The sequence below is a fragment of the Crinia signifera genome, unplaced genomic scaffold (assembly GCF_055691185.1).
Source record: "Crinia signifera unplaced genomic scaffold, ASM5569118v1 HAP2_SCAFFOLD_126, whole genome shotgun sequence".
Classification (NCBI taxonomy): domain Eukaryota; kingdom Metazoa; phylum Chordata; class Amphibia; order Anura; family Myobatrachidae; genus Crinia; species Crinia signifera.
The window spans coordinates 368,104-389,925 of NW_028142019.1; the positions used below are offsets into that span (position 1 = coordinate 368,104).

At 50.3% G+C, this 21,822-nt stretch overlaps 2 long non-coding RNA genes across 3 annotated transcripts in view; both read right to left on the bottom strand.

Moving 5' to 3' along the window:
• The window catches only part of LOC146052829 (uncharacterized), a 34,116-nt gene extending 26,910 nt beyond the window's left edge, over positions 1-7,206 (bottom strand). The window contains exon 1 of the long non-coding RNA XR_014467683.1: positions 7,071-7,206. This is a non-coding gene — a long non-coding RNA (uncharacterized LOC146052829). The remainder of the gene's footprint in view (positions 1-7,070) is intronic.
• The window catches only part of LOC146052830 (uncharacterized), a 258,656-nt gene extending 237,116 nt beyond the window's left edge, over positions 1-21,540 (bottom strand). For both annotated transcript variants that reach the window (XR_014467684.1, XR_014467685.1), the window contains exons 1-2: positions 21,322-21,540; positions 20,236-20,412 (exon numbers count right to left, since the gene is read on the bottom strand). This is a non-coding gene — a long non-coding RNA (uncharacterized LOC146052830). The remainder of the gene's footprint in view (positions 1-20,235; positions 20,413-21,321) is intronic.
• Positions 21,541-21,822: the final 282 nt, after the last annotated feature.

Sequence of the window (21,822 nt, forward strand, 5' to 3'; positions counted from 1 at the left end):
AAAATTGTGAAAAAATGTGAAATGGGCCAATATGACCCATTTCACATTATAGATGTCCCCGTCGTCACCCCACGATAGACGCCAACCCGAAGCGTGGCGAGCGCAGCGAGCCCGCGAGGGGCGGCGGTGCGCGTCCTCCGACCTTTTCATTCCCCTACTATCCACGTCGGCGTGGAGTTGAGAATAGAATAGTGTGGCGAGCGCAGCGAGCCACCGAGCCCGAAGCGTGGCGAGCGCAGCGAGCCCCGCGAGGGGACGCGGATACCTTCACAGTTATACGCGTCCCTTCGCGACCTTCACAGGTGTCCGTGGCGACGCGGACACCTGTGAAGTCCGCGAAGGGACGCGTTTACCTGTGAAGGTATCCGCGTCCCCTCGCCACACTATTCTATTCTCAACTCCACGCCGACGTGGATAGTAGGGGAATGAAAAGGTCGTAGGACGCGCACCGCCGCCCCTCGCGGGCTCGCTGCGCTCGCCACGCTTCGGGTTGTCGTCTATCGTGGGCTGGAGTTTACGCGCTTACATTTGGGGGGGTTGGGAATTTTTTTCATTTAATCCAATGTAAAATTGGGTCCCAGGGACCCAATTTACATTGGATTCAATGAAAAAAATCGGGTAAAAAATCGGATCCAAAATCGGTCGGTCGCGTCGATCGCATCGCATGCGACCAAATCGCATGTGATGCGATCGACCCGATTTTTCCGACACGACCACCCCGATCTAAATCGGTGTGGCCGTGCTAGGAAACAAGTACCTATATGTTTGTTTGGCCCCATCACACACAATGGTGGCCCCCACCGTAATGCCCATCACACATGGTGGCCCACACTGTAATGTCCATCACACATGGTGGCCCCCACCGTAATGCCCATCACACATGATGGCCCACACTGTAATGTCCATCACACATGGTGGCCCCCACTGTAATGCCCATCACACATGATGGCCCTCACTGTAATGCCCATCACACATGATGGCCCACACCGTAATGCCCATCACACATGATGGCCCACACCGTAATGCCCATCACACATGATGGCCCACACTGTAATGCCCATCACACATGATGGCCCCCACTGTAATGCCCATCACATATGATGGCCCACACTGTAATGCCCATCACATATGATGGCCCACACTGTAATATCCATCACACATGATGGCCCACACTGTAATGCCCATCACACATGATGGCCCCCACCGTAATGCCTATCGCACATGATGGCCCACACTGTAATGCCCATCACACATTATGGTTGTCCACACCGTAATGCCTATCGCACATGATGTCCCACACTGTAATGCCTATCACACATGATAGCCCACACTGTAATGCCCATCACACATGATGACCCACACTGTAATGCCCATCGCACATGATGGCCCCCACTGTAATGCCCATCGCACATGATGACCCACACTGTAATGCCTATCACACATGATGGCACCCACTGTAATGCCCATCGCACATGATGACCCACACTGTAATGCCCATCGCACATGATAGTGGCCCACACTGTAATGCCCATCGCACATGATGACGGTCCACACTGTAATGCCCATCGCACACGATGACCCACACTGTAATGCCCATCACACACGATGACCCACACTGTAATGCCCATCACACACGATGACCCACACTGTAATGCCCATCACACACGATGACCCACACTGTAATGCCCATCACACACGATGACCCACACTGTAATGCCCATCACACACGATGATCCACACTGTAATGCCCATCACACATGATGACCCACACTGTAATACCCATCACACACCTTAACAGCGACTACATATGATGGCACATAAGAGCCTCTTACCTACATGCTCATTGCCAGGGGTTTCTTACTCAATGCCAAAGGTTTTATGCTTAGTTGCCAAGAAGGTTTCATGCTCGTTGCCCAGGAGGTATTATATCCTTGTTACCCAGAATGGGAAAAGCAACCCCAGCAAGCCCTCCTGTCTGTGGAGGGAGGGCTTAGCCGGCAGGAAGAGCTGACAGCTACTGCTAGCAGAGAGCAGCTTAGCGTTGTGGCGGGGGGGGGGGGGGATTTGTCACTTTAAAGAGCTGCCATGCCGCTCACTTCTCAGGACTTCAGCAGTGGTAACAGCATGGGGGACGGTGGCGGGCTACATCTGTAACAACAGACACACAGCTTTCAGCAGAGAGCTCATCAGCGTTTCAGTGCATGCAGGGGGGGCGGATGAGAAAGTTTGCAACGGGGTGTCAGCGCACCAGGGGGGCAGCGGAAGGGCGCAAAGTCCCAGACACAAAAAGGGCAGGAACACTAATTTCTGTGTCCTACGGATGACAGAAGGAGGGTGATATGGTCAGATGTATCTGCCTTCACCGTGGTTCGCAACAAGAGGACTAGCGCAGATTTTGACCCAACTTGAATAACTCTGCAGCTCTTAAGGCCCCCATCTGCTAGGGTGGGGAATCACCTGTGGTACCCCGCCAACTCACCCGGCAGCTGCTACGTTCAGTTCACAAATATTTCTACCCATGCATGTTGCCCCTTCTTTATATAAACACCTCTTTCTACACTTTTATGAAAACTCTTCACTACTGTATAACCGCAGCTCACCGTTACCAATTCTAAACAGTCTCTTGTTACAGTACATCTTCAGTTGTGACACCTGTCAGTATCACACTGACCCCAGGGGTTAATAAACTGCTTTCTGTTCTACCCTGATACTAGTAAATCCCCTAAACTCCAATACTGCTCTAAAACAAACAGTCATATTTATTGTGGGTTTTATTACTGTTTTAATTCAGCTCATCCTGGAAAAGGATTTGTGGCATTGAGAAAACCTCTACGAGTATTCATAACAGTGTCTTGAGAATAAAACATTAATCTGGTCATGTAATTATAATTATGGTCAAAATAATAGGCAAAATCAGTGCTGGTGGCTGCCAATCGTAAAATATGTGATAACAGAAGTGAATCACTTGCCTCACCACATAATTACTTTTAAGTACGATATAAACAATCAACTAAATATATATTTTTTTGGCATTTTTCAATAAAGAAACTTTTAGCCTAGTGCTGCTGTGAAAAAAATTCTGATACTCTCTCTAGGTCTGTGGGTCCCAACCTCGGTCCTCAGGACCCCCCAACAGTCTGCGTTTTCCAGGTCACCCGGCAGGTGCACTCATTATTCACTGACACATTTTAAAAGATCACAGGTGGAGCAAAGTATTTCACCTGTGATCCTGCATGGAGGCCTGGAAAATGTACACTGTTGGGGAGTCCTGATGACCGAGGTTGAGAACCACTGCTCTTGGGTGTTGGGATTTAAAAAAAGTTTGGGAACCACTGTCCTACGCCATACTAGAAAGATGTACCGAAAAAGTTACTTGCAGCCAATCAAGCAGGTCTGAATCACCCTCTACATTTAGTTTTCTGTACTGTTGCTGGAAGTCTGCATACTTTTATTCAGGCAATGTATGGTTCTATCTATATGATGCTTTGAAATAAAAATCATTCTTTAAAAAAAAAAAAACCTTTCAAAAATTCTATAGACTTAATGTTCTATAGAAATATCTCACAAGAAGCATTTAGGCATAGACACGCCCATAGGTTTATTTATTTATTAACAGTTTCTTATATAGCACACACATATTTCACAGCGCTTTACAGAGAATACTTGAACATTCACATCAGTCCCTGCCCCAGTGGAGCTTACAATCTAATCCCTACCACACACACACATTCCAGGGTTAATTTTGTTGGAAGCCAATTAACCTACCAGTATATTTTTGGATTGTGGGAGGAAACTGGAGTACCAGGAGGAAACCCACGCAAGTATGGGGAGAATATACAAACTCCACACAGTTAGAGCCATGGTGGGAATCGAACCCATTACCTCAGTGCTGTGAGGCAGTAATGCTAACCATTAAACCATCCGTACTGCTCCATGTGGAGTTAGACACGCCCTTTGGGCACTGTGTGACACGCCCCTTACAAAGGCGCTTGGCGCATCCTACTGTAATTTTCCTGACTGTAGTTTTCAATTGGAGGGAAGTATGTTGTAACCACAAAGAAAAGTGATCTACATCAGATTCATAGACTTGTTAATAGTACCCCTTTTATACCAAAAACGCCAGGTCGCATCCGGGTTTTTGATCCCTGCTTCAAGCCGGGTGTGACCCTGCGTTTGCACCCTTTTACACCACTGTCGCATCCCCCCTGCCGCTTGGAGATTATGTCATCTCCGATCGCCGCCGCCAGGACCCGGAATGCTGCGCTGGGGGCAAGCCCAGCACTAAGGTAATCTGCTGGGCTGCCCCCAGCCCCCGTCCACCCCTTGTCCGGGAGGTGAATGGATGCCGCTCACAGGCATCCATTCACCTCCTCTGCTACTGCTGTCTGCCTGTGACCCCCCCCCCCCAACCTGCGGACACTGCACCGCGCCCCCCCCCGGGGTGGCCCTTTCGGACCGCACCCGACTCGGCTGAAATGATGCGGAGGGGTTACAATGCCTTTTGTTATATTTATTGTGGCACAAACACTCTGGGAAACTGTATATAGGAAAGTAGTGTATGGCGGCGGATGCTGGGAGTAGTAGTATAAGAACTGATAGTGTTAGCAATATGGTCGTATCGTTCATTAGACCCCACCTACTGTATGTGACTGCCAAAACTGGCTTACGCTCTAGAGCAGGCATGTACAACCTGCGGCCTTCTAGCTCCTGTGAAACTACACATCCCAGCATGCCTTGCCATAGTTTTAGCACTCGCTAATAGCAAAACTATGGCAAGGCATGATGGGACTTGTAGTTTCGCAAACAGCCGGAGGGCCGCAGGTTGGACATGACTGCCCTAGAACAGTGGTTCCCAACTGGTCCTCAAGTACCCCCAACAGTGCACATTTTCCAGGTCTCCACACAGAATCACAAGTGATATAATTAGCTCCACCTGTGGATCTTTTAAAATGTGTCTGAATAATGAGTGCACCTGCTGGGTGACCTGGAAAACGTGCACTGTTGGGGGTACTTGAGGACCACGGTTGGGAACCACTGCCCTAGAATGTCATGTGCATGATCTAGGGATCCATCGTCTTGGACAGAGATAAAAGAAGAAGATTAAGAAGCATTTAGAGCAGTTTATGTTGTTTTACAGCTGCGCTAGCATAATGCCGGGAGATGATTGCTTGGTTCTTTGTCAATATCCTCTCTGGGAGAAGCAACCGCAGGCCGCTTTCAGGGGGTGTGGCGGAACAGACTCAACATTAGACCCCGCCCCCAGCCAACTTATACTGTAATTTGGCTTCTAATTGTGGTTTTACCTAACATTTACTGACTACCGGTACTCTGACAAGGGAGCGAGCGCAAAGAAGCCCCGTGCAGGTTCGGTGGCTCATCGGGCATTTAGCAGTCGGGATTCCAATGTCGGTATAGTGACTGTCGGGGGGCATCCGGCTCTTGTTATCATCTTTGTGCTTAATTCAATCTTATCCTCATGTATGTAACCCGAGAATGGGAGGTTTATCAGCTGCATCATTATTTCTCTTTCCTCCACTAGGTGACACTGGAGAGTTACAGTGGGGAATAGAAGGGCGACCACAGGAAGCTTGGGCACTTTAGAATAAATTAACAGTGACTAACTCCTCCCCTTCTACTTCCTCTCCTAGGCAGTCTTAGCATGTGCCCTGCGGGAGCTGGGCGCATTGTTAGCTCACTCTTGGGCTTTTCTAATTTTTTCTTTATTTTTCCGGATTTTTAAGATCTACACAGGCAGATAGTCCCTGTCCCAATCTGCCTGCGACGAGGGCGCTGTTGAGGGACCGGTTGCAGCTGCTTGCAGCTTGCCTCCGGAACCTGGCTGACAGAACCACCGTTCCGGGGTCCCCGTCGCCGCTGCATGCAGCTCGCCTCGCGGACCGCAAGCCTCGGCGCGTACAGCAGCTACAGGGGTAAGTATGCCCCCGGGTCCCTGTTAGCAGGGAACCAGGTGGGATTGCTCTAAAAGCGCATCTCAGTACTTTGAGAGTACAGCGCGGCTCAGTTCTGTGAGAGTACAGCGCGGTCAGACAGGCAGGTAGCACCCTGCCCTACCTGCCTGCAAGGGGACCACTGTACCAGAGAATCCGGTCGCCACTGCATGCAGCGTGCCTCGCAGACTTCCTTCAGCCACAAGCATGGCAGGGATACGTATACCCTGGCTCCCCACTAGCGGGGTAGCCAGGTAGATGCATTGGCGGTTGGATATCAGCATTAAGATCTCCAAGGGATCCATTTGCACACTTTTGTACAGTTTGTCAGTAAGACCGCTATCCGGAGTGAAAACTTACATTCACTATCCATTTACCTAAGGGTATGTACATTCTCAGTATTGAAAAAGTAACTACTTAATTGTGTATATACTAAATTAGTAATATGGCCTTTCTCCACCACCTAGAAAGTTACCCCTGAGGAAGTCATTTTTTTTGACGAAACGCCTTGGGAGTTTTTTCCTGATTATATCGATTCGACCAACTGACTGCATACAAGCAAAAATGTTTTTACTTTGTTTTTTAAATTAATTGTATTAAATACTGTTGTACAGTGACCAATCGATATATTTTCTTGATCCTTCTGGTGGTGGATCTCCATAAAATAGTGGCGCGTCTTCTATCTTTTTTCTTCTATTCCCCACTTCCCCTGCTAACAGGGGGGACTGACAGAGTGCTGCCCAATCTACTTTATCTAGCGCATTGAAAGGGTACCCCACTCTTTGTTCCATATATATATATATATATATAGAAATCCGGAAGGGCCGTCACTCTGGACTGAAGTGAGCTGAGATGTGTAGCTTGCCCCGGTGCCAGCTTGCAGAGGGCAGCCACAATGAACTGCCCACAGAATACTATGACGAAATGAATGGGCACTCGAGGACTCACAAATGCTGGTGAAATCAAAAGGCCGTGTTTATTCCATAAGTGGTCTTACAGGTGTCAACGTTTCGGGGGCCGGACCCCCGTCGTCAGGACAAAATGCAGACAGGGTGAAGTACAGAATAAAGTGCAAGTGCATGGGTATTTATAAGACATGTTAACAAATAGGCGCTAACTTACCCCCTCCCTGTAGCCGTCCCCCACGAGCATCCACAGGCCGGTTTCCGGAGTACTGCGCACAGCAGTGACGTCACCACGTTCGGCGGCGTCCAGCTGAGCGCGCGTCATCACGGTCGTCATCCCGCGGTGACGTGGGTGGGCTGGGAAAGAGATTGCAGCTCACATTAGCATGAATACAAGTATCGTGCTACAGAAGTCATAAAGCAACAAAGGCATCCATACATACACAAAACTTCAGAGGATGCAAGTGAATAAAAAATGCAAAAAAACAAGTGGACATGACCATATTATGACTACATAGTGACATCTAGTGGCTAAAAATGAGAAGACATATATAATAAAAAACGAACATTTAAAAAGGGTATACGTATAAAAAAGATAACTGCGTGCGGCCCCGAATTGGAGCCGTACTGGGCAAAAGTCAAAGTGCATATGCTGGGTGAGGTGCAAACCCTATGGCATGAGTGGTTTAAATGCAGGGAGAAATACTGAGTCCCTGCTGGGTATCTATAATAAGCAAAAACAGCCCTGTGTGGGGTGATGCAGCCAGCATCACTGTATGCGCATAGCACCAGAAGCCAGAAATTGCAACAACAGAATGCCAGCATCTTGTATATTATATGTTATCCTGGTGTGTCACCTGGACACCGATAAGGCTGGGGGACTGGTGTCACACAGTGGGATGACAAGTACCTTTAACAAGGGGGAGAGAAAAGGAAGAAGGAAGACATGATTGTGTGTTAGTGGACCAAAATGGTTACAAAAAATTATGTAGGCCAAGTGTGTCATTAAGGCCTTTAGGGTGTAGTGTGTCCATTTTGTAAATCCACTTGGACTCAAGCTGCAGAAGCTGTTTGGAACGGTTGTCACCCCGTATGTGTACCGGCACGTGGTCTATGATCTTATATTTGATCATTGCCATGTTATGTTTGGCCTTGGCGAAATGCCTGGTCACTGGTTGCTCCCCTGAGCCAGAATGAAGGGCTGCCCGTATGGCACAATCGGTCTTGCCGATGTAATGTATTCCACATGGACAATAAATGATGTAGATAACAAATTTAGTCGTGCACGTGAGGGGCCATCTGATTTAAAAAATTTTTACCGTACCGAAAAAGTTACTTGCAGCCAATCAAGCAGGTCTGAATCACCCTCTACATTTAGTTTTCTGTACTGTTGCTGGAAGTCTGCATACTTTTATTCAGGCAATGTATGGTTCTATCTATATGATGCTTTGAAATAAAAATCATTCTTTAAAAAAAAAAAACCTTTCAAAAATTCTATAGACTTAATGTTCTATAGAAATATCTCACAAGAAGCATTTAGGCATAGACACGCCCATAGGTTTATTTATTTATTAACAGTTTCTTATATAGCGCACACATATTTCACAGCGCTTTACAGAGAATACTTGAACATTCACATCAGTCCCTGCCCCAGTGGAGCTTACAATCTAATCCCTACCACACACACACACACATTCCAGGGTTAATTTTGTTGGAAGCCAATTAACCTAAAAGTATATTTTTGGATTGTGGGAGGAAACTGGAGTACCAGGAGGAAACCCACGCAAGTATGGGGAGAATATACAAACTCCACACAGTTAGAGCCATGGTGGGAATCAAACCCATTACCTCAGTGCTGTGAGGCAGTAATGCTAACCATTACACCATCCGTACTGCTCCATGTGGAGTTAGACACGCCCTTTGGGCACTGTGTGACACGCCCCTTACAAAGGCGCTTGGCGCATCCTATTGTAATTTTCCTGACTGTAGTTTTCAATTGGAGGGAAGTATGTTGTAACCACAAAGAAAAGTGATCTACATCAGATTCATAGACTTGTTAATAGTACCCCTTTTATACCAAAAACGCCAGGTCGCATCCGGGTTTTTGATCCCTGCTTCAAGCCGGGTGTGACCCTGCGTTTGCACCCTTTTACACCACTGTCGCATCCCCCCTGCCGCTTGGAGATTATGTCATCTCCGATCGCCGCCGCCAGGACCCGGAATGCTGCGCTGGGGGCAAGCCCAGCACTAAGGTAATCTGCTGGGCTGCCCCCAGCCCCCGTCCACCCCTTGTCCGGGAGGTGAATGGATGCCGCTCACAGGCATCCATTCACCTCCTCTGCTACTGCTGTCTGCAGGGTATAGCAGACAGCAGTGCAGGCTGCCTGTGCCCCCCCCCCCCCCCCGTCCAACCTGCGGACACTGCACCGCGCCCCCCCCGGGGTGGCCCTTTCGGACCGCACCCGACTCGGCTGAAATGATGCGGAGGGGTTACAATGCCTTTTGTTATATTTATTGTGGCACAAACACTCTGGGAAACTGTATATAGGAAAGTAGTGTATGGCGGCGGATGCTGGGAGTAGTAGTATAAGAACTGATAGTGTTAGCAATATGGTCGTATCGTTCATTAGACCCCACCTACTGTATGTGACTGCCAAAACTGGCTTACGCTCTAGAGCAGGCATGTACAACCTGCGGCCTTCTAGCTCCTGTGAAACTACACATCCCAGCATGCCTTGCCATAGTTTTAGCACTCGCTAATAGCAAAACTATGGCAAGGCATGATGGGACTTGTAGTTTCGCAACAGCCGGAGGGCCGCAGGTTGGACATGACTGCCCTAGAACAGTGGTTCCCAACCCTGGTCCTCAAGTACCCCCAACAGTGCACATTTTCCAGGTCTCCACACAGAATCACAAGTGATATAATTAGCTCCACCTGTGGATCTTTTAAAATGTGTCTGAATAATGAGTGCACCTGCTGGGTGACCTGGAAAACGTGCACTGTTGGGGGTACTTGAGGACCACGGTTGGGAACCACTGCCCTAGAATGTCATGTGCATGATCTAGGGATCCATCGTCTTGGACAGAGATAAAAGAAAAAGATTAAGAAGCATTTAGAGCAGTTTCTGTTGTTTTACAGCTGCGCTAGCATAATGCCGGGAGATGATTGCTTGGTTCTTTGTCAATATCCTCTCTGGGAGAAGCAACCGCAGGCCGCTTTCAGGGGGTGTGGCGGAACAGACTCAACATTAGACCCCGCCCCCAGCCAACTTATACTGTAATTTGGCTTCTAATTGTGGTTTTACCTAACATTTACTGACTACCGGTACTCTGACAAGGGAGCGAGCGCAAAGAAGCCCCGTGCAGGTTCGGTGGCTCATCGGGCATTTAGCAGTCGGGATTCCAATGTCGGTATAGTGACTGTCGGGGGGCATCCGGCTCTTGTTATCATCTTTGTGCTTAATTCAATCTTATCCTCATGTATGTAACCCGAGAATGGGAGGTTTATCAGCTTCATCATTATTTCTCTTTCCTCCACTAGGTGACACTGGAGAGTTACAGTGGGGAATAGAAGGGCGACCACAGGGAGCTTGGGCACTTTAGAATAAATTAACAGTGACTAACTCCTCCCCTTCTACTTCCTCTCCTAGGCAGTCTTAGCATGTGCCCTGCGGGAGCTGGGCGCATTGTTAGCTCACTCTTGGGCTTTTCTAATTTTTTCTTTATTTTTCCGGATTTTTAAGATCTACACAGGCAGATAGTCCCTGTCCCTATCTGCCTGCGACGAGGGCGCTGTTGAGGGACCGGTTGCAGCTGCTTGCAGCTTGCCTCCGGAACCTGGCTGACAGAACCACCGTTCCGGGGTCCCCGTCGCCGCTGCATGCAGCGCGCCTCGCGGACCGCAAGCCTCGGCGCGTACAGCAGCTACAGGGGTAAGTATGCCCCCGGGTCCCTGTTAGCAGGGAACCAGGTGGGATTGCTCTAAAAGCGCATCTCAGTACTTTGAGAGTACAGCGCGGCTCAGTTCTGTGAGAGTACAGCGCGGTCAGACAGGCAGGTAGCACCCTGCCCTACCTGCCTGCAAGGGGACCACTGTACCAGAGAATCCGGTCGCCGCTGCATGCAGCGTGCCTCGCGGACTTCCTTCAGCCACAAGCATGGCAGGGATACGTATACCCTGGCTCCCCACTAGCGGGGTAGCCAGGTAGATGCATTGGTGGTTTATCCAGCTGCAACTATAGCATAATAATAGAGTACAGTATTTTATTTTCTTTGTATACTCTATTATTATGCTATAGTTGCAGCTGGATACCAGCATTAAGATCTCCAAGGGATCCATTTGCACACTTTTGTACAGTTTGTCAGTAAGACCGCTATCCGGAGTGAAAACTTACATTCACTATCCATTTACCTAAGGGTATGTACATTCTCAGTATTGAAAAAGTAACTACTTAATTGTGTATATACTAAATTAGTAATATGGCCTTTCTCCACCACCTAGAAAGTTACCCCTGAGGAAGTCATTTTTTTTGACGAAACGCCTTGGGAGTTTTTTCCTGATTATATCGATTCGACCAACTGACTGCATACAAGCAAAAATGTTTTTACTTTGTTTTTAAATTAATTGTATTAAATACTGTTGTACAGTGACCTGTCAATATATTTTCTTGATCCTTCTGGTGGTGGATCTCCATAAAATAGTGGCGCGCTCTGTCTTCTATCTTTTTTCTTTTATTCCCCACTTCCCCCGCTAACAGGGGGGACTGACAGAGTGCTGCCCAATCTACTTTATCTAGCGCATTGAAAGGGTACCCCACTCTTTGTTCCATATATATATATATATATATATATATATATATATATAAATCTCTCTCGCCTCACCCCCCCTCTCTCTCTCTCTCGCCTCACCCTCTCTCTCTCTCGCCTCACCCTCTCTCTCTCTCGCCTCACCCTCTCTCTCTCTCGCCTCACCCTCTCTCTCTCGCCTCACCCTCTCTCTCTCGCCTCACTCTCTCTCTCTCTCTCTCGCCTCACCCTCTCGCCTCACTCTCTCTCTCTCTCGCCTCACCCTCTCTCTCTCTCTCGCCTCACCCTCTCTCTCTCTCTCTCTCGCCTCACCCTCTCTCTCTCTCGCCTCACCCTCTCTCCCCCCCTCTCTCTCTCTCTCTTTCTCCCCCCCTCTCTTCTCTTCCTGCACCCCAGCACGAGGTCACCGGCAGTCTGAAAGAGAGATAGAGAAGTGTGGGGAAATTGGTGAGCAGGAGAGAGATAGAGGGGAAAGAGAGAGCAGGGGAGAGGAAGATAGGGGTTGTGGAGGAGGGGGAAGTGGAGGAGAGGAGGGGGATCAGAGAAGAAGGAGCTGAGGAGGAGTGGAGGTGAGGAGGAGGGGGGGCAGAGGAGGATGGGGAGCAGAGTAGAGGAAGAGTTAGAAGGGAGAGCAGAAGAGCAGTGGAGGGGGAGAGGGGGTGCGGAGGAGGGAAGCATAGGAAAGGAGGAAAGAAGCAGAGGAGGGGAATCGGAAGAGAAGGAGGTGGTAAGGGAGCGAGGATTCAGTATGAAATCCCGACGCCGGAATCCCGGCGTTCAAAATCCCGACAAGGGGGGGGACGTGGATCGTCCCCCCTTGCGGGCTCGCTGCGCTTGCCACGGTTGTAAGGGAGCAAATATATACACACATATACGTATACACACACACAGATGGCGCCATCAATTTTATTTTAAACAAACAAAATAACAGAAGGGGGGACATTATGATGTTACCGTGTACCTATAACATATTTAAAAAGTATCCCAAGTCATCACATTACAGGCAGAAGACGAGGAGCTGTGAGACTAGAGCAGCTGCAGCCTGCAGGACTGACACACACGGAGCCTCAGTGTGGGGGCGGGGCCAGCCTCAGGAAGCCCCGGTTGCTATTTCTCCTTCTCCCAGTGCACAGACAGACAGTCTGGACTTCCTGTCTGTGTGCCCAGCAGCTCGGCCCCCGGCGCTACCAACAACTACCCAGCGGTGCGACTTCCCGATACAGGCCCCACCCCCGGCCAGTTCAGGACGCGCGCATGCGCAGTCCAAATTCAATGGAGGCTTACAAAAAAACCGGGAGGAAGGAGGGGGATTGCGGGGCAGCGGGAGGCTCATGCAAAAATCGGGAACCTCCCGCTGAATGCGGGAGGGTAGGCAAGCCTGCTGTGACTGCTGACACATATTCACACGCACAATATTTGTTTTCACTTTATTCCTTTAAGAGAGGGCACCAAATTCCAGCTTGTATCCATGTGACCGGGATGAACTTACACCCCTGCCCAGCGATTTCATCGGTGGCTGGGAGCCGACTTCGGCAAGTGCAGAAAATGTAAACAGTATGCCCCAATAAAACTGCATTTAGAACTACAGTAACATTACCTTTTTAGCAGGTCTGTTAAGGTGCCCATACACAGTGCGATGCGATGGCGCTCCCACAGGCATCGCATCGCACAGTACAAAAAGTATGCGCTGCACATACTTATTGTACTGCTTTTTGATTGCATCACACGCAAAACGCATGTGATGCGATCCAGCCCATAACGGGTGCAATAATCGCGCCGTGTATGTGCGGCACTGCTGAGGCGGTGGGCGGAGAGAGTTCCGGCAGGTCGGGAAAAGACGGGCAGCGTGTGAGCGGTTGTTCAGACGCTGCCCGGCATTAGACTGCCCATGCGCAATCCCGAAATTGGAGTGGAATTGAAATCTCAGACATTTTGGGGACCAATCCCGGGATCCCGCCGCAGTTATCTTTTTATACATATACCCTTTTTAAATGTTCGTTTTTTATTATATATGTCTTCTCATTTTTAGCCACTAGATGTCACTATGTAGTCATAATATGGTCATGTCCACTTGTTTTTTTGCATTTTTTATTGCGTAGAAGAAGCGGCTGGTAAGTGCACATGTGCAGAACACCCCCTGAGCATTGAGCAACCTGTGGGTGAGGACTGGAGCTCAGTCTGTATGTTGGTCATGTATGTGACTCCCACAGGGCTGCTGCATGGTGCTCCTGGGGATATCTATGTGTATGGGCATACCAGTGTATCCTCAGCAGCGCTACTCTATGGCTCAGGTTGTAATATCTCAGCCCCAGTGCTGTCTGCATTATTATACACTGTAAATTATCTATCTGCTTTCCCAAAGTGTGACACAGGTGTATATAGACCAGATTATAATCTATGGGAAGCCTCTGTGTGTATACCATATGTTCTCTCTCTGCTGCAGTAGCTATGCGCGCTTTGCTATGTTCTATGATAATAAACACATGTGAGTGTAATGGTAAATATGTGCCCGGCATGCCAATGTGGTGAGATACAGGTGAGCCAAACCGTACAGGCTAGCAAACTGCACGTAGCCATTAGTGCAGATGTAGGATAACTGGGCATACTGTATATAGGCTGGGATCACTGCTGCGTTCAGGTGACACCAAGTACATGTCACCCGCCGGGATTGCTTGCTGGATGGTTATACAGGGATTATTGTCACATTAGTTATACTGTAGTCTAAAGTGTATACTGTATTATCTACCATCCTAATGGGGCATACACACAGGGGGCGGGATGTACTAAAGGGAAAATGTGATAAAACGGGGGTTTTACCGCATTTTCCTTTGTACCATTACCCGTCCGCCCCATCTCCGCCTGGCAGGGTATCTCCACCTCTGGGTGGCGATACCCTATAGATGCCTATGGGCTTCTATCGCCGCCCGCCGTCCTTGCGACCCATCCTCCATCGATCTACTCCTCCCTCAGCAGGTGTCACAGCCGGGAGGACATCCGGCTATAGGGAGGAGGAGGAGAGGCAGGGGGACACTGACAGCCGCCAGGATGTGACGGAGACCCCCGCACACCACATTACAGGTATCGCGGGGGTCTCCGTCACCGCTACCCGATGCTAGCCGCATATGTTAGTACATATGCGGTAGCATCGCGGCGGCTGGCGATTTACATTAATACATCCCGCCCAGGGGGATATGAGGCTTATTTCTAAGTGATCTGACTAGATCGCTTAGAAATGAAAAAAGGATCACTCCACGTGTATACCCTCTGGTGATGACGATTGCGCGGTCCCGCGCGTCGCTGTTGCTTGACTAGATTTACACTGCATCCAGTTATAAATCTAGTCATCGCCAATGTTCTCACACCAGAGAACACTGGCCCTGACAGATTGTTCAGTACACAATGCTGAGCCATCTGTGCTTAACTGCAAACTTAGCACAGAGGCTCACTTGCACTGTGTGTGCACAGCTTTAGGGATGGACGTCTTTGCAATTGATGACAATAGTGCAACTGCCCATTGATTGTGGCACACTATGCAATGGATGACCATCAATGTTTTTACCTATTGATGGTGATCCATTTTCTTTGACTGATTGGATTGTGGGCCAATCAAAACATGTAGGCGGTGCTTCATGAGTGTTGGGGCAGAGCTATGCTGGTGGTAAGGGTTGCTGGTCTTACTGTACTGCATATTAAAATAATAATAATAAAAAATATATATATAATTTATGTAAGGTGCTAAACAACATATAATGGTGATTCAATTGTTTTGTGCACCCGTAGCTCTTGCCTAATGTAGTGGGAGCTAATGAATTGTTCGCAGCACTTGCCCTGGTCTTGTTGGCTGCATTTTTGCGCCCTAAATAAACTAGATGCAGCTTATTGCCCTACTGTGCGCGAAGGGTGCGAGGAGAAATCCAGGTGACGTGCAGCCTGGGAGTCGGGTCACCAAACAATTGACTTTGATTTTAAAGCTCGTTTGTCACTGAGCGCCCTTTAGCTGTTTTGAAACTACACATCCCAGCATGCCTTGCCATAGTTTTAGTATTCCCTAATAGCAGAACTGTGGCAAGGCATGATGGGACTTGCAGTTTCGCAACAGCTGGCGGGCCATAGTTTGGACATGATTGGTGTATTGGGTTCGTTAGCTGTTCACTAGCCTTTTGCACAAACCACTTTGGCACATATGGAGATGTAATCTCTTTATTAGTCTTTTTATTAGTCTTGCACTCTACTATTACATATAATGCATGCCTTGACACCGTTTCACCGTTCGTGACACCCAAAATGTCGTTAAAATATTTGTTCCAACCAGATTGTTGCTCGGAAAATGTCCAAACTTTTTTTATTTCTTTACATTTTTGAAATACACAAAAAAGGGATTTTTGTAAGAACTTACCGTTCGAATCCCTTTCTCTGATATGGACCTGGAGACACAGCTCAACACTGGGATGTAGGAGGGTCCGAAGGAGCCAGGCACCTATCCTAAATCTTTTAGAGGGTAGGCTCCTCCCCTACTGCATCCTGGACTCTTCAGTTCAATCTTTCAAAGCCACTGGAATACATTAACTCAGTACAAACGCCTGCACATATTATATGCACATTTTTTAACAATAATTGTTACTTTAACCAATTAAACATGAACATCATGAACACTGGCATACTTACTGAGCGTAAGGGAGGGATCGCTGTGTCACCAGGACCATATCAGAGAAAGGGATTCGAACGGTAAGTTCTTACAAAAATCCCTTTTTCTCTTTCAATGGTCCTGGTGACACAGCTCAACATTGGGACGTTCCAGAGCCGGTCCTTTGTGTGGGTACGCTCAGGTCTGCAGCTCTCATCACTGCTCGCCCGAATGATGCGTCCTCCGACGCGAACTCATGGAACCTATAGAATTTGGCAAAGGTATGAACAGATGACCAAGTGGCAGCCCTGCAAACCTGCTCAGCTGTTGCCCCATGTCGAACCGCCCAAGAGGTGGCAACTGACCTGGTGGTATGCGCATTTATCCTTGCCGGAACAGGCCTTCCAACTTTAGTGTATGCAAAAGCTATCACAGAGCGCAACCACCTAGCAATGGTCTGCTTAGATGCCGGCCAACCAATCTTGTGTATGTCATACAACACTAACAAGGTGTCAGTCTTTCTGACACTCTTAACTCTGTCCACATAAATGCGTAATGCACGCACAACATCCAAATTCCTCAATTTGTCCCTTTTTCTAGAACCCTCTGGGGGTTGAAACACAGGTAGAACTATCTCCTGGTTTAGATGGAAAGCAGAGACTACTTTTGGTAAAAACTGAGGTACCGTCCGAAGAACTGCCCTATCCTCATGAAATATCAAGAAAGGAGACTTGCATGACAATGCTCCTAACTCTGACACCCTCTTCGCTGATGCCACTGCCAACAAGAATACCAGCTTCCATGTGAGAAACTTAAGGTCCGCCGACCTTAATGGTTCAAAAGGTGCCTTCTGAGGCGAGAGAGAGAGAGAGGGTGAGGCGAGAGAGAGAGAGAAAGAGGGTGAGGCGAGAGAGAGAGAGAGAGAGGGTGAGGCGAGAGAGAGAGAGAGAGGGTGAGGCGAGAGAGAGAGAGGGTGAGGCGAGAGAGAGAGAGAGAGAGAGAGAGGGTGAGGCGAGAGAGAGAGAGAGAGGGTGAGGCGAGAGAGAGAGAGAGAGAGAGAGAGGGTGAGGCGAGAGAGAGAGAGAGAGAGAGGGGGTGAGGCGAGAGAGAGAGGGTGAGGCGAGAGAGAGAGAGAGAGGGTGAGGCGAGAGAGAGAGTGGAGAGAGGGTGGAGAGAGAGAGAGGGTGGAGAGAGAGAGAGAGGGAGAGAGAGGGTGGAGGGTGGAGAGAGAGAGGGTGGAGAGAGAGAGAGGGTGGAGAGAGAGAGAGGGTGGAGAGAGAGAAAGAGAAAAGGAGAGGGGGTGTGGAGGAGGGGAAGTGAAGGAGAGGAGGGGGGAGTGGAGGAGCAGAGAAGGGGAGGGGGTGCGGAGTATAGGAGGTGAGCAGGAGGGAAGCGAGAGGAGGAGGGGAAGCAGAAGAGGAAGGGGAGCTGAGGAGTGAGAGGAAAGAAGAAAGGAAAGTAGGGGAGGGGGTGAGGAGTATTGGAAGCAAAAGAAAGGAGGGGGAAACAGGAAAGGAGGAGGGGGAGCGGAGGAGGTGGTTGGGGAGCTGAGGAGGAGGGGAGAACAGAGAGCAGGAGCAGACAAGAAGAGGGGGAGAGGAGGAGGAGAGGAGGCATGGAGGAGGTGCAGAGAAGGGAGCGCAGTGCAAGCTGGTGCTGGGTACCTCCTGTGACAATCAGCAGCGATGGTAGCGATGATTTTGCTGCCCCTGCTCCTGGGCAGACTGGGTCTGCTGCACTTTCTCTTCTTCTGTGCTAGTCATCTCTTCCTGCTCCATCTCCCCGGCGCTGGGTCTTCTCTTCCTGTACCCCAGCACAGGTTCACTGGCAGTCAGAGAGAGAAAAGTGTGGGGAAATTGGTGAGGAGAGCAAAAGAGGGGAAAGGGAGAGCTGGGGAGAGGAGGAGGGGAAGGAGGAGAGGAGGAGAGGGATCAGAGAAGAAGGAGCAAAGGAGTGGAGGAGGGGGATCCGAGAAGGAGCAAAGGAGTGGAGGAGGAGAGAAGCGGACATCTAGAGAAGTAGCACAGAAGGCACTGTGTACCTCTTGTCATTGGTGCTGCATGGTACATGATCAGCAGCGATTGAAATGCTCCTCCTCCTCCGACGAAAAGTGGTGGGGAGGAGAGAGAGGAGGAGGGGCAAAAGAGAGGAGGAGGGAGAGGAGTAAGAGGAGGGGGAGCAGAGTAGAGGAGAAGGGAGAGCAGGAGAAGAGGAGAGGGGTGAGGAGGAGGGGAAGTGCAGGAGAAGAGGGGAGGGGGAGCGGAAGAGAGGGGAAGCGGAGAAGTGAGAGAAGGGGAGGGGGTGCGGAGGAGATGAGGTGAGCAGGAGGGAAGCAAAGGAGAGGAGGAGGAGGGGTAGTGGAGGAGGGAAAGAGATGTGGTAGCTGAGGAGAAGAGGAGCGGAGACAAGGAGAAGGGAAAGCAGGGAGGGGTGAAGAGGATTGGAAGCAGAAGAAAGGAGGGGAAGCAGAGGAAAGGAGGAGCAGAGGAGAGGAGGAGCGGAGGAAGGGAAGCTGAAGAGAGGTTGTGGGGGAGGAGAGGGGGGGAGGAGAGGAGGAGGGAGCGGAGGATGGAGAGTAGATGAGGAGGAGGTGGGGGAGCTAAGGGAAGGAGTAGGAGGAGTGGAGGGAAGGAGAGGAGAACGGAGAGCAAGAGGAGAAGGGAGAGCAAGAGCAGAGGAGGGAAAGTGAAGGAGAGGAGGAGGGGGAGCATAGGAGAGGGGGGAGAGGTGAAAGCAGAGAAGGGAGAGCAGGAGAGGGGGTGAGGAGAAGGGGAAGTGAAGGGGAGGGGGCTGAGGAGGTGTGGAGAAGGAGCAGACGTGCGGAGAATGGAGAGCAGTATATGCAGGCGCTGTGTACCTATTGTAATCGGTGCTGCATGCTACATGATCAGCAGTGATGGAATGCCGGGTTTTCTGCCCCTGCTGCACTCCCTCCCCTTCGGTGCTAGTCATCTTTTCCTGCTCCATCTCCCCATCGTTAGGTCTTCTTTTCCTTCACCCCAGCATAGGGTCACTGGGGGGGAGGGAGGGAAAGAAAGAGAGAGAGAGAGAGAGAGAGAGAGAGAGAGGGGGAGAGGGGGGAGAGAGAGAGGGGGAGAGGGGGGAGAGAGAGAGGAGGAGAGGGGGGAGAGAGGGAGAGGGGGGAGAGAGAGAGAGGGAGAGGGGGGAGAGAGAGAGAGAAAGAAAGAGGGAGAGAGAGAGAGAGAGAGAGAGAGAGAGGGAGAGGGGGGAGAGAGGGGGGAGAGAGGGAGAGAGAGGTGGAGAGAGAGAGGGGGAGAGAGGGAGAGAGAGGGGGGAGAGAGAGAGGGGGGAGAGAGAGAGGGGGGAGAGAGAGAGGGGGGAGAGAGAGAGAGGGGGAGAGAGAGAGGGGAGAGAGAGAGGGGGAGAGAGGGAGAGAGAGGGGGAGAGGGAGAGGGGTAGAGAGAGAGGGGGAGAGAGAGAGAGGGGGAGAGAGAGAGAGGGGGAGAGAGAGGGGGAGAGAGAGAGGGGGAGAGAGAGGGGGGGAGAGAGAGGGGGAGAGAGAGAGAGTGAGTTGTGGGGAAATTGGTGAGGAGGAGAGAGATAGAGGGGAAAGAGAGAACAGGGGAGAGGAGGGGGATAAGGGAAGAAGGAGCGGAGGAGTGGAAGAGGAGAGGGGGCAAAGGAGCGGAAGAGGAGAGGGAGCAGAATAGAGGAAGCGGAGGAGGAGGGGAAGCAGAGGAGAGGAGGGGGGATCAGAGGATGGAGAGTAGATGAGAAGGTGGTGGGGGAGCTGAGGAAAGGAGGAGGAGAGAAGAAGGGAGAGCAGGAGCAGAGGAGGGAAAGTGAAGGAGAGGAGAAGGGGGAGCAGAGGAGAGGGGGTGAGGAGGATGGGAAGTGGAGGAGAGGAGGTGGAGTGAGGAGGTGTGGAGAAGGAGCGGACATGTGGAGAAGGAGCGGAGAAGGGAGAGCAGTATACACAGGTGCTATGTACCTCTTGTCATCGATGATTCATTCTACATGATCAGCAGTGATGGAAACACCATGTTTTCGGCCCCTGCTCATGGGTCTTCTGAACTCTTTTTTCCCCAGTGCTAGTCATCTCCTCCTGCTCCAACTCCATGGCGCCGAGTCTTCTCTTCCTGCACCCCAGCACGGGGTCACCGGCAGTCTGAAAGAGAGATAGAGAAGTGTGGGGAAATTGGTGAGGAGGAGAGAGATAGAGGGGAAAGAGAGAGCAGGGGAGAGGAAGATAGGGGTTGTGGAGGAGGGGGAAGTGGAGGAGAGGAGGGGGATCAGAGAAGAAGGAGCTGAGGAGGAGTGGAGGTGAGGAGGAGGGGGGGGCAGAGGAGGATGGGGAGCAGAGTAGAGGAAGAGTTAGAAGGGAGAGCAGAAGAGCAGTGGAGGGGGAGAGGGGGTGCGGAGGAGGGAAGCATAGGAAAGGAGGAGGGAAGCAGAGGAGGGGAATCGGAAGAGAAGGAGGTGGTAAGGGAGCGAGGATTCAGTATGAAATCCCGACGCCTGGAATCCCGGCGTTCAAAATCCCGACAAGGGGGGGGGGCGTGGATCGTCCCCCCTTGCGGGCTCGCTGCGCTTGCCACGGTGGTAAGGGAGCGAATATATACACACATATATGTATACACACACACAGATGGCGCCATCAATTTTATTTTAAACAAACAAAATAACAGAAGGGGGGACATTATGGTGTTACCGTGTACCTATAACATATTTAAAAAGTATGCCTTAACCCAGTGGTGTCAAAGTCACGGCCCTACAGCTGTTGTGGAAGTACACATCCCTACATGCCCTGCCACAGATTTTATATAATGGATCGCTAAAATCTGTGGTAGGGCATGCTGGGAAGTGTAGTTCCACAACAGCTGGAGGGCCATGAGTTTGACACCACTGCTAAACCCCTTAATGCCCATTACATGTAATCACAACCCACCACCTAGCATCATGCCAAACCTCTTCCCTTAGCCCAAAGCAGATTAATCTTGCACCTCCTCTCCCCTCCCTCGCTCCCCCCCCCCCCAAGACATACTCTTCGCCAGTCGTGACCGAAGAGTGCACTCACATAGAATCGGTCGCAGGTGGGGGTACTGCAGCATCTGTCGGATAGGGCACCTCTCTCCTCCTCAGCGTCGTTCCCAGCAGCGTTGGGCTGTGTTCTCTGCCGCAGCGCCCTGGGGGCGGAGTTGGGGCAGCTGTCTCCCCGCCTGTATCCTTCCCGTCTATGTTGGGCGGTGTCCTGAGCAACGTCCTGGGGGTCCTCAGTGGCAGCAAGGTTTTAGTAGCATCCTGAAGGGGAGGGAAGAGGAGGAAAACATCCATATTTAAAAAAAAAAAATGCTGGTCTACAACAGTATGTAAAAATAGCGGCATAGTGAGTTTAGGAGAATCCTGTTCAAAAACTTGCAAAGAGATGGTGCCAGTGTGCACGCTCAGAGAGCAGATAAAGGGCGGGAAGGGGATTAAAAATAGGTCCTGGCATTTAAAGTACACAGGCCCACCTTGGTGTCAATAGTGTCAACACATTTGTGCGCGAGCGCTCAGGAAAAGAGGGTGTGGACACTCA